The sequence below is a fragment of the Leucoraja erinacea genome, chromosome 9, assembly GCF_028641065.1.
Source record: "Leucoraja erinacea ecotype New England chromosome 9, Leri_hhj_1, whole genome shotgun sequence".
NCBI lineage: Eukaryota > Metazoa > Chordata > Chondrichthyes > Rajiformes > Rajidae > Leucoraja > Leucoraja erinaceus.
Genome location: NC_073385.1, coordinates 34783123 through 34800481, shown reverse-complemented (window position 1 = coordinate 34800481; position 17359 = coordinate 34783123).

Sequence of the window (17359 nt, the reverse complement as noted above, 5' to 3'; positions counted from 1 at the left end):
ACTTCCCAAAGATGTGCAGGTTTGTAGGTTAATTGGTCTCTGTAAATTGCCCCATGTGTGTAGGGAAGTGAAATAACATAGAACTGGTGTGAATGGATGATCGATAGTCACCGTGGACGCAGTGGGCCGAAGGGCCTGTATCCATCTTTCAATTAATTCAAACAATAAAATGTAGGTCTGCCTCAAATAGCTGAGCATTGCATCTTAACGATGCGCAAATGTTTCAGTGTCAGGAACTAACAAGGTGTGAATAGAAAAATTAAGCCAAAGTCAATCTTAAGCCAATTGATCACTTCTATTGACAGCTCCACAAGAAAACATCTGTCGAGCACTTTGTCAGGGCTGCTGCTTTCTGTGCAAAGTGACTCCCAACACTCTTCCAATTTACTGGGTATTTTATTCCCTTAATTTTCTATCTTCCTGTTGCAGCTGCATAAAACCTTGGTTGGATCACATTTGGATTTCTCAGTGCAGATTTGGCCAACACATTACAGGAAAGATGTGGAGGGTGTGGAGAGGGTGCAGAAGAGGGTCACCAGGATATTGCCTGGATTACAGAGTATTAGCTATACGGTGAGTTTGGTTTAACGGATTGTTTTCACTGGAGCGCTGGAGGCTAAAAGGCAACCTGACAGAAGAATTAAAATTAAATGAGGCATCGATAGGATAGGCAGTTGGAGTCTTTATCCCAGTGTGGAACTGTAAAATACTAAAGAGATAAGGCTTAAGATGAGAGGGGAGAAGATTAAAGGAGATTTATAAGGCATGTTTTATTTTACACAGAGAATGGTGGGTGCTTGGAATATGCTGCCAAAGGAAGTGGTGGACGCAGATGCAATAACACCTTTGAAGAAACAGATAGACTGGGACATGAGCAAGTTCAAGTGAGTTTATTGTCATGTGACCCTGTATAGGACAATGAAATTCTTGCTTTGCTTAAACACACAGAAAATAGCAGGCATTTACTACAAAACAGATAAATGTGTCCATATACCATGATATAAATATATACACATATTAATAAATAAACTGATAAAGAGCAAATAGCAGAAAGTGGTTGTTAATAATCAGAGTTTTTGTCCGAGCCAGGTTTAATAGCCTGATGGCTGTGGGGAAGTAGCTATTCCTGAACCTGGTTGTTGCAGTCTTCAGGCTCCTGTACCTTCTACCTGAAGGTAGCAGGGAGATGAGTGTGTGGCCAGGATGATGTGGGTCTTTGATGATACTGCCAGCCTTTTTGAGGCAGCGACTGCGATAAATCCCCTCGATGGAAGGAAGGTCAGAGCTGATGATGGACTGGGCAGTGTTTAATACTTTTTGTAGTCTTTTCCTCTCCAGGGCGCTCAAATTGCCGGACCAAGCCACGATGCAACCGGTCAGTATGCTCTCTACTGTGCACCTGTAGAAGTTAGAGAGAGTCTTCCTTGACAAACCGACTCTCCGTAATCTTCTCAGGAAGTAGAGGCGCTGATGAGCTTTTTTGATAATTGCGTCAGTGTTCTCGGACCAGGAAAGATCTTCAGAGATGTGCACGCCCAGGAATTTGAAGTTCTTGACCCTTTCAACCATCGACCCGTTGATATAAATGGGGCTGTGGGTCCCCTCCTCCTCCTCCTTCCAAAGTCCACAATCAGTTCCTTGGTTTTGCTGGTGTTGAAACATAGAAACATAGAAATTAGGTGCAGGAGTAGGCCATTCGGCCCTTCGAGCCTGCACCGCCATTCAATATTATCATGGCTGATCATTCAACTCAGTATCCCGTACCTGCCTTCTCTCCATACCCTCTGGTCCCCTTAGCCACAAGGGCCACATCTAACTCCCTCTTAAATATAGCCAATGAACTGGCCTCGACTGCCCTCTGTGGCAGAGAGTTCCAGGGATTCATCACTCTCTGTGTGAAAAAAGTTCTTCTCATCTCGGTTTTAAAGGATTTCCCCCTTATCCTTAAGCTGTGACCCCTTGTCCTGGACTTCCCCAACATCGGGAGCAATCTCCCTGCATCTAGCCTGTCCAACCCCTTAAGAATTTTGTAAGTTTCTATAAGATCCCCTCTCAATCTCCTAAATTCTAGAGAGTATAAACCAAGTCTATCCAGTCTTTCTTCATAAGACAGTCCTGACATCCCAGGAATCAGTCTGGTGAACCTTCTCTGCACTCCCTCTATGGCAATAATGTCCTTCCTCAGATTTGGAGACCAAAACTGTACGCAATACTCCAGGTGTCGTCTCACCAAGACTCTGTACAACTGCAGTAGAACCTCCCTGCTCCTATACTCAAATCCTTTTGCTATGAAAGCTAACATACCATTCGCTTTCTTCACTGCCTGCTGCACCTGCATGCCTACTTTCAATGATTGGTGTACCTTGACACCCAGGTCTCGCTGCATCTCCCCTTTTCCTAGTCGGCCACCATTTAGATAATAGTCTGCTTTCCTGTTTTTGCCACCAAAATGGATAACCTCACATTTATCCACATTATACTGCATCTGCCAAACATTTCCCCACTCACCCAGCCTATCCAAGTCACCTTGCAGTCTCCTAGCATCCTCCTCACAGCTAACACTGCCCCCCAGCTTAGTGTCTTCCGCAAACTTGGAGATATTGCCTTCAATTCCCTCATCCAGATCATTAATATATATTGTAAATAGCTGGGGTCCCAGCATTGAGCCGTGCGGTACCCCACTAATCACTGCCTGCCATTGTGAAAAGGACCCGTTTACTCCTACTCTTTGCTTCCTGTTTGCCAGCCAGTTCTCTATCCACATCAATACTGAACCTCCAATGCCGTGTGCTTTAAGTTTGTATACTAATCTCTTATGTGGGACCTTGTCGAAAGCCTTCTGGAAGTCCAGATACACCACATCCACTGGTTCTCCCCTATCCACGCTACTAGTTGCATCCTCGAAAAATTCTATAAGATTCGTCAGACATGATTTACCTTTCGTAAATCCATGCTGACTTTGTCCAATGATTTCACCACTTTCCAAATGTGCTGCTATCCCATCTTTAATATCTGACTCTAGCAGTTTCCCCACTACCGATGTTAGCCTAACTGGTCTGTAATTCCCCGTTTTCTCTCTCCCTCCCTTCTTAAAAAGTGGGGTTACGTTTGCTACCCATCAATCCTCAGGAACTACTCCAGAATCTAAAGAGTTTTGAAAGATTATTACTAATGCATCCACTATTTCTGGAGCTACTTCCTTAAGTACTCTGGGATGCAGCCTATCTGGCCCTGAGGATTTATCGGCCTTTAATCCATTCAATTTACCCAACACCACTTCCCGGCTAACCTGGATTTCACTCAATTCCTCCAACTCCTTTGACCCCCGGTCCCCTGCTATTTCCGACAGATTATTTATGTCTTCCTTAGTGAAGACAGAAACAAAGTAGTTATTCAATTGGTCTGCCATGTCTTTGATGCCCATGATCAATTCACCTGTTTCTGACTGCAATGGGCCTACATTTGTTTTAACTAATCTCTTTCTTTTCACATATCTATAAAAACTTTTGCAGTCAGTTTTTATGTTCCCTGCCAGTTTGCTTTCATAATCTATTTTTCCTTTCCTAATTAAGTCCTTTGTCCTCCTCTGCTGGTCTCTGAATTTCTCCCAGTATGCTGCTTTTTCTGGCTAATTTGTACGCATCATCCTTCGCTTTGATACTATCCCTGATTTCCCTTGAACAATTTTTGTAGTTCATCCATGCAGTCTTTAAATATCTTTCATTGCATATCCACCGTCAACCCTTTTAGAATTAATTGCCAGTCAATCTTGGCCAATTCACGTCTCATACCCTCAAAGTTACCTTTCTTTAAGTTCAGAACCAATGTTTCTGAATTAACAATGTCACTCTCCATCCTAATGAAGAACTCAACCATATTATGGTCACTCTTGCCCAAGGGGGCACGTAGAACAAGACTGCTAACTAACCCTTCCTCATTACTCAATACTCAGTCTAAAATAGCCTGCTCTCTCGTTGGTTCCTCTACATGTTGATTTAGATAACTATCCCACATACATTCCAAGAAATCCTCTTCCTCAGCACCCCTGCCAATTTGATTCATCCAATGTATATGTATAATGTCACGCATTATAACTGTTTTGCCTTTGTCGCACGCATTTCTAATTTCCTGTTTGATACCATCTCCAACTTCACTACTACTGTTAGGTGGCCTGTACACAACACCCACCAGCGTTTTCTGCCCCTTAGCGTTTCACAGCTCTACCATACCGATTCCACATCCTCCAAACTAATGTCCTTCCTTTCCATTGCGTTAATCTCCTCTCTAATCAGCAATGCTACCCCACCTCCTTTTCCTTTCTCTCTATCCCTCCTGAATATTGAATATCCCTGGATGTTCAGCTCCCAGCCTTGGTCACCCTGGAGCCATGTCTCCGTGATCCCAACTATATCATAGTCATTAATAGCTATTTGCACATTCAACTCATCCACCTTATTACGAATGCTCCTTGCATTGAGACACAAAGCCTTCAGGCTTGTTTTTAAAACACTCTTACCCCTTATACAATAATGTTGAAAAGTGGCCCTTTTTGATTTTTGCCCTGGTTTTTGTCTGCCTGCCACTTTTCACCTTGCTACCTATTGCTTCTTCCATCATTTTACACCCCTCTGTCTCTACACTCACACATTTAAGAAACCCTTTCCCTTTAACTCCATCCTCCACTATCCCATTCGACACCCCACCCCCCTTATTCAGTTTAAAACCACCCGTGTAGCAGTGGCAAACCTGCCTGCCAGAATGCTGGTCTCACACCTGTTAAGATGTAATCCGTCCCTTTTGTACAGTTCCCCCTTACCCCAAAACAGATCCCAGTGATCTAAGAATCTAAATCCCTGCCCCGTGCACCAGTTCCTCAGCCACACGTTCAGGTCCCGTATCTCCCTGTTCCTGCTCTCGCTAGCCAGATAGTTGCTTGATCTCTCTTCTGTATTCTGACTCATCCCCATCAGTGATACGCCCCAAAATAGTGGTGTCGTCAGCAAACTTGATGATGGAGTTCGCACTGTGGTTCGCTACGCAGTCATGGGTATAGAGTGAGTACAGCAGGGAGCTGAGCACGCAGCCTTGAGGTGCTCCCGTGTTGTTATCGAGGCTGACACATTTCCACCAATACGAACAGACTGTGGTCTGTGGATGAGGAAGTCAAAGATCCAGTTGCAGAGGGATGCACAGAGACCCAGTTCTGCGAGTTTGGTAACCTGTTTGGAGGGGATGATTGTGTTAAATGCCGAGCTGTAATCAAGGAATAACAGCCTGACATATGAGTTTGTTGTTGTCCAGTGCGGAGTGGAGGGCCAGCGAGATCACATCCACCGTTGATCTGTTGTGGCAGTACGCGAACTGCAGTGGGTCCAGGTTTTTGTCGAGGTAGGAGTTGATTTGCTCCATGATCAACCTCTCAAAGCACTTCATCACCACTGGCGTTAGTGCCACTGGTCGATAGTCATTGAGGCACGTCACCTTACTCTTCTTGGGCACCGGTATAATTGATGCCCTTTTAAAGCAGGTGGGGACCTCAGCCCTCAGAAGTGAGAGGTTGAAAATGTCCGTAAAAATTCCCGCCAGTTAGTCCGCACAGGTATTTAGAACACGACCGGGTATACCATCAGGACCAGGTGTTCTTCGGGGGTTCACCCTCTGAAGGATTTCCTAACATCGGCCTCTTGGACTGAGACTGAAATGGTTCATCACAGCGAATGGGGGATTGGGAAGGCACATCAGTATTCTCCGTCAAAGCGTGTGTAAAACGCATTGAGCTCGTCAGGGAGTGATGTTACACCGAGATTCGAGCTGCCTCCTGGTTTTGCCTTGTAGGAGGTGATTGCATTCAGGCCCTGCCACAGCGGCCAAACATCGGTCTCGTTCAGCAGGCAGGGAAGTGAGGGATATATAGACTAGTGCAGGAAGATGTGCAACATAAATTGGCATCATGATCGGCACAGACAATGTGAGTGAACGAGCCTGTTCCTGTGCTGTATTATTCGATGTTCTATCACAATCCTGTCCATGCAAGATATGAATAATATTAACGTGGATTGATGATTGACCAATCAATAGAAAATAGTCGGGATAAATGGGTCATTGAAATCGGTGCCTATTTAAAGTCTATATTAATGGCTTTCTCAATTTCTTCATATTTTTTTGTAGCCTTGTTTGCTGATGATTAAAAGGTTCATTACTACATTACTAATGTATAAGCTCATTTTATCCACATATTCATTTGACATTCTCTGCCGACTCCTTCTCTCACTAGCCTAAACCAACTCATCCAGGCCATGTCTCTTCCTAAAGCCCCTGTCCCACTTAGGAAACCTGAACGGAAACCTCTGGAGACTTTGCGCCCCACCCAAGGTTTCCGTGCGGTTCCCGGAGGTTGCAGGTGGTTGCCAAAGGTTGCAGGTAGTGGAAGCAGGTAGGGAGACTGACAAAAACCTCTGGGAACCACCGGGAACCACACAGAAACCTTGGGTGGGGCACAAAGTTTACAGATGTTTCCGTTCAGGTTTCCTAAGTGGGACAGGGGAATTACTGAACCTGTTCCAAGGGTGCCGGTTGGCATTACCTCATTACTTTTGTCCAAATAGTTTAGTTTATTGTCACTTGTACCGTGGTACTGTGAAAAGCTTTTTTGTCACGTGCTATCCAGTCAGTAGAAAAACTATACATGATTACAATAAAGCCGTCCACAGTGTACAAATACAGGATAAAGGGAGTAATGCTTTGTGCAAGATAAAGTCCAGTAAAATACGATTAAAGATAATCGGAGGGTCTCCAATGAGGTAGATGGCAGGTCAGGACTGCCCTCTAATTGGTGATAGGGTGGTTGTAAATGTTTTTTGTTCAAATATCTGACATAGTTTTTGTCAATTTTAACGAGTTCACAAGCCGTGCTTTTCAAGGTTCAGGAAGTCAGCAGTTTCTAAGTCTCACTTCAGCAATTCTCTACAACTTCTACAGTCTCCCCTTTTGACTCTTCAAGCAATAGCAGAGAGAAGAAATCACTTAATTAAACATTTTAAGGAAATGTAGCACAAGTTTTGATTGAGTTTTGGAAAATGTGACCAAAATGGTTGTTGAAGGCAGAGGTGTTGACTCATATGGACTTTATGGACTTTAGCAAGGCATTTGATAAGGTTCCTCATGGTAGGCTGCTCTGGAAGGTTAGATCGCATGGGAACCAAAGAGAGATAACTGACTGGTTAGAACTGAACCGAACTGAACCGAACTTTATTTATAGAGCACTTTAATAACAACCACTGTTGCAACAAAGTGCTGTACATGATTAATCATAAACATAAAACAAAACACTAAAAACATTAAAAGACAGTAAAAACAATAATAGATACACTTAAACAAGAGCAAAGTCTCATGCAGGGGCGAAAGCCAAGGAATAGAAAAGGGTTTTAAGACTGGTTTTGAAAATGGACAGTGAAGGGGCCTGTCTAATGTGCAAAGGTAGAGTGTTCCATAATGTCGGAGCAGCAATAGAGAAGGCTCTATCCCCTCTGAGCTTCCGCTTAGAACTCGGTACCTCCAGGAGCAGCTGATCAGCTGACCTGAGGCACTGAGCAGGAGCGTAGGGATGAAGCAGCTCAGAGAGGTAAGGCGGGGCGAGACCATTTAAAGATTTAAAAACAAATAAAATAATCTTAAAATGAACTCTAAAGTACACAGGCAGCCAGTGGAGGGAGGCCAGAATAGGCGTTATGTGCTCCCTCTTACGTGATCCAGTTAAAAGGCGAGCAGCAGCATTCTGAACCAACTGGAGACGTGCAAGGGAAGATTGGCTAACTACAAAATAAAGTGCGTTACAGTAATCCAGCCGAGACGTGATGAAGGCATGGATTACTGTTTCAAAATGCTGTCGTTCAAGAATGGGCTTCACCTTTGCCAGCTGCCTTAAATGAAAGTTGGACTTAACTACCGCGCCTATTTGACGATCTAATTTAAAATGACTGTCCATCTTAAAGCCCAAGTTTAAAACTGTTGGCTTCACATACAGTGCCAAGGGACCCAAGTCAACGGGGGAAGGTTCACGGGAGCCATTGGGACCAAACACTATCACTTCTGTTTTCTTTTCATTAAAATTTTAAAAGTTTAGGGCCATCCACGATTTAATGTCATCAAGACATAACAGAAGTGGTTTGACTGAGAAAGCATCTTTCTTCTTCAGCGGCATATATATCTGACTATCATCAGCATAACAATGAAAAGAGATGCCATGTTTTCTAAGAATGGAACCCAGAGGAAGTAAGTACAGTGAGAAAAACAGGGGCCCTAAAATTGAGCCCTGTGGAACCCCATATGACAGAGGAGCGGAGGATTCAGAACCAGCAAGGCTTACACACGTAGTTCTGTCTGCCAGATAAGATCTGAACCATTCCAGGGCACTACCACAAATGCCCACTAGGTGCTGTAACCGAGATGCTAAAATATCATGATCCATTGTATCAAAGGCAGCAGATAGGTCCAGCAGGACAAGAATCACATAATCACCAGAATCATTAGCTAGGAGGATGTCATTAAAGACCCTTAGCAATGCTGACTCTGTGCTATGCATAGTTTTAAACCCAAAGTGGAAAACCTCCCGAATATTATGCTCGTCCAGGAAAAGTTTTAACTGAGCATAAACAACCTTCTCCAAGATTTTAGAGATAAAGGGCAACTTGGAGATGGGCCTAAAATTGGCCAATACAGTTTGATCCAGGCCAGATTTCTTAAGCAGGGGTTGCACTACTGCATGTTTAAAAAAACGGGGACAACTCCAGAACTGCTGTTAATAATGGCAAGAACCGACTGCCCTATACTGGGGAAAACCTCTTTAAAAAGATGAGGAGGGAGAGCATCACAAGGGGAACCTGCTGGCTTAATATGGCTAACCACAACCTCTAAAATCCACAATGTCACAGGCACAAACTTATCAAATACCACCAAGCATGGGACAGAATCAGAGGGGTCAGAGGCAGGAGCTGAAATGAGAGCCCTTATGGTAACAACCTTATCAATGAAAAAGTGCAGGAAGTCATTGCACATTTCAGAGGATGCCTCCAAACAGACAGGCTGTGTGGCATTAAGAACAGAGTCAATGGTTTTAAATAACACACGTGGTTAGGTTCAAGCAAGGAAGCAGAAGGTGATGGTGTAAGGTTGTCTTTTGGACTGGAGACATGTGACTGGTCGTGCCTCAGGGTTTGGTGCTGGGTCCATTGCTGTTTAATATCTATATCAATAATTTGCATGAGAACGCATAAGACATGATTTATGTTTGCAGATCATAAGGTGGGTGGTATTGTAGATAGTGAAGATTGTTGTCAATAAATCACAGCATGATCTTGATCAGTTGGAAAGATGGGCTGAGGAATGGTTGATGGAGTGTAATATTCAGAAAAGTGAGGTATTGCATTTTGGGAAATCTAACCAGGGTAGGATCTACACGGCTCTGGGAAGTGTTGTCGAGCAGAGGGATCTAGGAGTGCAGGTACATAGTTCATTGAAAATGGCGTCACAGGTAGATAGGGTGTTCAAGAAGGCTTTCGGCACATTGCCCTTCATCCGCCAGAGTATTGAGTATAGAAGTTGGGAGGTCATGGTACAGATGTACAAGACATTGGTGAGGCTACATTTAGAGTATTGTGTTCAGGTTTGGTCACCTCGTTATAGGAAAGATGTATCGTTTAAGCTGGAAAGCGTGCAGAGAAGATTTACATGGATGTTGCCAAGACTCGAGATCCTGAGCTGTGGAGAGGTTGAACAGGTTATGACAGGAGGATGAGAGGTGATCTTACAAAGATGTATAAGATCATGAGCGGAATAGATAGGGTAAATGCACACATTATTTTACCCAGAGTTGGAGTACCAAAAACCAGAGGACATAGGTTTAAGGTCAGATGGGAAAGATATAGTAAGAATATGAGGGACAACATTTGTGTGGGAGGTATATGGAATGAGCTGCCAGACGAGGTAGTTGAGGCAGGTACTATCACAACATTTAAAAACATTTGGACAGACTGTGTTTGAAAGAAACATCTCTTTGCAAATTCTCCTGCTGAGAGCACCATAATTGTTGAGTCATTGAATATATTCAGTTGGGTTGTGTTTTCTGGCCTTTGAAGTTCAGAGTTATGGAGATCAGGCAGCAACGTGCATAAGCAAACTTATAAAGCCCATGATCAAATCATGCAGGTGAAGCAGGATTCTGTGTGCGTACGGTCTAGATATACTCCTAGTTTACCAGTGCATGGATGAAAACCCTACCTCTGTGGATTAACATGTAAATTGCATTGGAGCTGAACTGTGACTATCTTCACACTGGTGACCACTTTGAGTTGCGTCAACAGGAATGATCTTGGAGCATTCAACATTATAAATGATGGCATATAATTTAAAAATTCGAGGTGTAACTATTAGCAGGTTACACCTGGGATTCAGACTGCTAAACTGTATAATTCTTCTCATTAATCTCTCACTCATTTCCAATTATCCAGGAGAATACATTTTTTTGTTTCTTTTTGGACTAAATATTATTTCTTAACCAGTCAAAGTATATACATTAGAGAACGTCAGCAGTAATTTAAAAAAGTTTCAAACACACAACTAAAAATCTTTTACTGATTACTCAGTTAAATGCAGTCTTGGTGAATTTTTCTCCAGCCATCTGACATTCATAAAATCAATATCATGGTTGACATTTTTAACCTAAATAATAGTATTAATCATGTAAATGTTAAAAATTATAAGCAGATCATGTTTAAGGCAATTAATTGATGATGCAAAGCTAGTACGATAGACAATCTTGAAAATAATAATATCACAGATTTTACTTGTGGGTGCTTTCCTTGATGAAAACATTATGTTTCACCACTCTGTTAAAATTATTCAATCAGATTGGCTGCATGTTCAAAACCCTAAATGATTTTACTGATATTGATGGAAAATGAAATCAAACAAGGGCGGCTCCGTAGCACAGTTGGTAGTGCTGCTGTCTTATGGCACCCGAGACCCAGGTTCGATCCTAACCCCCAGGTGCTGTATGTTTAGTTTAGTTTAGAGATACAGAGTGGAAACAGGCCCTTTGGCCCACCGGGTGAGTTCACACTGAACAGCGATCCCCGCAAACTAGCTCTATCCTACACAAACTAGGGACAATTTACACACCAAGCCAATTAACCTACAAATCTGTACATCTATGGAGTGTGAGAGGAAACTGAAGAGCTTGGAGAACACTCACGTGGTCATGGAGTGAACATACAAACTCTGTACAGATAGCACCTGTAGTCAGGATTGAACCCGGGTCTCCGGTGCTGTAAGGCAACAACTCTACTGCTGCGCCTCTGTGCCCATGTGTGGAGTGCACATTTTCCCTGTTACTGCGTGGGCTTGCTCCAGGTGCTCCGGTTTACTCCCACACCCCATAGGTGTGCGGGTGTGTAGGTTAATTGATTTATGTAAAATTGTGCCTAATGTGTAGGGATAACATAGAATGTGGGATAACATAAATTTAGTGTGTGAACAAGTGATCGATGGATAACATGTTGGGCTGAATGGCCTATTTCAATGCTGTATCCTGAATCTAAACTAAATGATGAAGCCTGGAACTAATTTAATTGCATAAATTTGCAGCTAGGTTAGGTTAAAATTAGAAATCCTCTCCCAATCAGATACTACTGTAATGGCAAATTTCCGACTTTTCCAGTGTACTCTTTTCCAGTCGCCATTACTACACTGGTAAGTAGGAGTGATCTTATGCAGACCTAATAGAACAGATCTTCCAGTCGTTATTTCCAGTTTAATTGGTTGTTTATTGAAGTAGTTGTACAAACAAAGAGGAACGTACCAGGTTTTCCTTATTCTGCAAGCAAGTTGTAGCTGGCTATTCTGTCCCTGGTCTGGTGAAAACTGTATACGCTCCCTCCCTGTGCCTGCCACTTCCTGTCCCCTATGCCCTTATATATACATCACCCTGTGCATCTAATGACCGCTCCCAATAGTCCAAAATAATACTGCAAGACATATCTAGACCAAATAATATAATATGCCAACAGTAGCTAGCCTAAACATAAATGGTTCCTACAACTACTTCAATTTGGGAAATGACATCTAAAAATAACAACCGGACTAACTACTTAATTGTCAATTTATATTTTAAATCATATAAAATTTCAAATTATATTTTAAATCATTTAAATTGTACTGAAGTGTGCTGCTGTACCTGTAGTGACAGCAAGGGGCAGATTATATTTGAAAGTGATCTTGATGGATGGATGGAGCTCAGTTGCCATTTTACATTTTACATGTTCTGTTATAAACCTGTACGAAATGCCCAGAAGATTCATGGGCAAATAATATCATTAATGTTTAACTTTCAGTGCATACTTTTAATCGAAAGGCACCTATATTTATTCAAGTGTACACTGACAGTCGATGCATTAGAGTAAGGATGGTAATTATGACAGGGTGCATAGCAAGCAGTTTGTATTACAGCAGGCTTATGGGCCTGTTCCACTTTCACAACCTAATTCATGACCTTTTTTACTCGTGGACATTTTCATCATGCTAGAAAAACGCCCCGACCTACTTGATGCCACGAGTACCTACGACTAGCATCACAGCCTGCTACGACCTACCTACGACCTCCTACGGCCTTCTACGACATCCTCTGACCTCGTGACGACCATGCTGTGAGTACGAGTCAAGGGCAAACTCAGCAGACTTCGTGAATTAGGTCGTGAAAGTGGGACAGGCCGTTAAGTTTACACACTCAACAACTCACATTTACTTAAACATGTGCTGCTTTGTAAGGTCAACTGAATGAATATAAAAGGAGTCTCTACAAACCAGAGGCAATAGAACTCATTATTTGAAACAACATCAACTTCTCCCAATAAAACAAAGTAAAACATATTGAGAGGAGGATACTGACATAACACAAAAAATATGTGTTGAAATTTGATGCAAATCACTTACATTTGTTGAAATTTCAAATGTGTGTGATTGGGAAAAGAATCATTCAGGTCACAAATGGTGGTGTCACTAAACACAGTTGGCATTCAGAAATCGAAAGCTCGCCAACACAGTTCTGTTCAGATATTGTTCATGTTGATTTCTCTAAAAAAAGGGAAAATTACACAGACATTTAGATGGTTAGGTATCTATCTTTAAGGCAAAAACTCAATATAATATCCAAAATTCCAGACAAAGATACAGTCCCAGACCAACCACATCAGTGCAAAAGACTCCAGCACAAAAGTGCCGCGCGGCAGCAGGAGACTCCTGAGATGTGCCGCAGAGCCAATCGACCCGTGGGCCCCCGAGAGCAACCAGGCAGCTGGGCTGCTGAGAATAAAGTGGTACCCGGCAGGGGGCTGCCAAGAATAACTCGGCAGAGGGCCGTCGTAAACAAAGAGGGACCCGGCATGGGACCGCTGAGAGCAATTTGGTGGATGGGCCAGCGAGAACAAAGAGGGACCCGGCAGGGACCATCGAGAATGAAGACTGCGGCTAACTGCAGCAATAGGCCCAGTTCACTGCTTCGAGAAGTCACGACTGTACTAAGAACATTTACAGGACCCTTCTCCAGTCTGAAGAAGGGCCCCGACTTGAAACATCACCTATCTATGTTCTCAAGAAATGCTACCCGAGCCGCTGCATTACCTCAGCACTTTATATCCTTTTTTGTAAACCAGCAACCGCAGAACCTCGTTTCTATATTCTTCACTCTGTTATTTTCTCTTTTGTACTAACTAATATACTCATTTGGGTATGATTTGCCTGGAAGACACGCAGAGCAACATTTTTCACTTTTTCTTGGTAAATAAGACAAATGAGAAAACAATACTGATAGCAATGCGGAAACAGAATAAACGTAGCAAAGATTATATCACTAAACTCTAATACAGATGCCGTGCTGTTGAGAATTAGGAGGGCACCAGAATCTTGATGAACTGATATTTTACATGGACCAATTGACCAGAAATTAAATTGCATAATTCTGTTTTGTGAAGCGTTGTGCAACTAAAAGTCATTTTTTTCTGGAATGAAATATGCTAATGTCCTTTTCTGGGAATCATATAATTCAATTACTATTTCCCCTACATATGTGTGTTGATTTATGGGGGGTGGGGAGGGGGGTAATACATGGATATACATCAGTGATTTGGATGAAGGGATTCAAAGTAACATAAGCAAATTTGCAGATGACAGAAAGCTGGGTGGTATTGTAACTGTGAGGAGGATGCTATGAGAATGCAGGGTGACTTGGACAGGTTGGGTGAGTGGGAAGATGCATAGCCGATAACGTTTAATGCAGATAAATGTGAGGTTATCTACTTTGGTAGAAAAACCAGGAAGGCAGATTACTATCTAAATGGCATCAAGTTAGGAAAAGGGGGAGTACAATGGGATCTGGGGGTCCTTGTACATCAATCTATGAAAGTAAGCATGTAAGGTACAGCAGGCAGTGAAGAAAGCGAATGGCATGTTGGCCTTTATAACAAGAGGAATCAAATATAGGAGCAAAGAGATCCTTCTGCTTTTGTACAGAGCCATAGTGAGACCGCACCTGGAGTGTTGTGTGCAGTTTAGGTCCCCTAATTTGAGGAAGGACATTCTTGCTATTGAGTGAATGCAGCGTAGGTTTACAAGGTTAATTCCTGGGATGGCGGGACTGCCATATGCTGAGAGAATGGAGCAGCAGGGTTTGTACACTCTGGAGTTTAGAAGGATGAGAGGTAATCTCATTGAATCGTATAAGATTACTAGACTAAGTGGGACCCGTTGGGTCCCAGCATCACACAGGAGGGCTGGTCATCCAACGCAATATTCCACCTCTCCACCAATTCTAATATTGGTGGCCAGTTGAGGGGGGGGGGCTTTCTGGAGCGCTAGTATGGGTGTTGTGGGCTGAAGGGACTGGTTTCCGGAGGGCTAGTATGCAAATTGTGCGCCAAATGGATTCTTGGGCTGGCGTCTCAGTCAATCAAGCCTGTTGTGCTGGCAACTCACTCACTCACGGCTGGTGGGCTGGTAGTTGACTCACGGCTAATCCTTGAAATTCTATTTCAAGCAGGGTATAAGGCCACCAAATTCAAGTGTAGTTTCTTACCACTTCTAGCAGGGTGCAAGGCCACCAAATTCAAGTGCAGTTTCATACCATTTGAAGTAGGGTGCAAAGCCACTAAAGACAGCGAGTCGTGACCTCTCCCTCCTCCATCTTGCAGAGACTGAGCCACACCCACATTTTCGGGTTTTATAACCCCTCCCCCCCCCCCCCCCCCCCCCCCCCCCACCGGAAAAGGTGTGGCTTTCATGGAGTGATTGACAGGAGAGAGATTCTCAACATTTAAAAAAAAACTAATAACACTTTTATTTTTCATTGATGGGAAGAATTCTCTGCACCTGCTCAGCGGAGGGGGACTGAGTAAGATGGCCAAAAATCACAGCCGTAAGTGGTAGCGTTTTATCTAAAATCAATATACAGTGCAAACAGGAAGTAAGTGCATTTACAGTAGTGCCTTTTAACTTCAAGCCAAAGCTCCCAAGCCACCATTTGCAGTAAGTAGTGCCTTTCAACTTCATGCCACCATTTGCAGTAAGTGGTGCCTTTCAACTTCAAGCCAATGCACCCAAGCCACCATTTGCAGTAAGTAATGCCTTTTTACTTCAATCCATTGCATCCAAGCCACCATTTGCAGTAAGTAGTGGCTTTCAACTTCAAACCACACCCAAGCCACCATTAGCAGTAAGAGGTGCCTTTCAACTTCAAGTCAAAGCTCCCAAACCACCATTTGCAGTAAGTAGTGCCTTTCAACTTCAAGCCAAAGCAACCAAGCCACCATTTGCAGTAATAGTGCCTTTCAACTTCAAACCAAAGCTCCCAAGCCACCACTTGCAGTAAGTAGTGCCTTTCAACTTCATGCCACCATTTGCAGTGCCTTTCAACTTAATGCCAAAGCACCCAAGCTACAATTTGCAGTAAGTAGTGCCTTTCAATTTCAAGACACACCCAAGCCAAGCCAACCAGGGGAGAGGGAGGAGGGGTGCTTTCTGGAGCGCTAGTATGAACCATTTTAGAACCAATAGACATTTTTTTTGCAAGCTTTAGAACCAATAGAGACACTTTTTGCAAGCTTTAGAACCAATAGACATTGTTTTGCAAGCTTTAGAACCAATAAGCATTTTCTGCAAGCTTTAGAACCAATAGACATTTTTTTGCAAGCTTTAGAACCAATAGACTTTTTTTTGCAAGCTTTAGAACCAATAGACACATTTTTTGCAAGCTTTAGAACCAATAGACATTGTTTTGCAAGCTTTAGAACCAATAGACATTTTTTTGCAAGCTTTAGAACCAATAGACATTTTTTTGCAAGCTTTAGAACCAATAGACATTGTTTTGCAAGCTTTAGAACCAATACATTTTTTTGCAAGCTTTAAGCTTTAGAACCAATAGATACATTTTTTGCAAGCTTTAGAACCAATAGACATTTTTTGCAAGCTTTAGAACCAATAGAGGCACTTTTTGCAAGCTTTAGAACCAATAGAGACACTTTTTGCAAGCTTTAGAACCAATAGGGACACTTTTTGCAAGCTTTAGAACCAATAGACACATTCTGCAAGCATTTTAGAATCACTAAGGGCACTTACATTTGAGTAGATATGTGTTCAGTGTTATTCACAGCTCAGAGAAACGTGACCCTCTGCCTTCCTCCATCTTGAAGAGACTGTGTGGCACACCACTTCCTGGTTTTATAGTCCCTCCCCCCTGCAGCCAGCGGGGGCAGCAGGGAGAATGGGGAATTTTGTAAAAACATTAATATCTCTGTCATTTTTAATCAACGGGAAAAATCCTCGGCACACATGTGGCGGAGGGGGGCTTTGAGCAAGGGGGCTAAAAATGACGGCCGTAGGTGGCGGCGTTCTCTCGGAAATCGCAGCACAGATGGCCAAAACCGGTCAAGAACAGACTTCTAGAAATATAGATAAGGGTTTGGACACGCTAGAGGCAGGAAGCATGTTGGCGGAGTACAGAACCAGAGGCTACAGTTTAAGAATAAGGATAACGGGTAAGCCATTTAGAACGGAGACGAGGAGACACTTTTTCTCTCAGAGAGTGGTGAGTCTGTCGAATTCTCTGCCTCAGAGGGCGGTGGAGGCGGGTTCTCTGGATGCTTTCAAGAGAGAGCTAGATAGGTAGTGGCGGACTGGGTCCAAAAATATTGTTTGCCAGGAGACAAAGGGGGCCCACTTCATCAGGGGCCCACTTGCCATCGTGCAAGCTGACACCCTGGCCAGTCCGCCACTGTAGATAGGGCTCTTAAAAATAGCTGAGTCAGGGGATATGGGG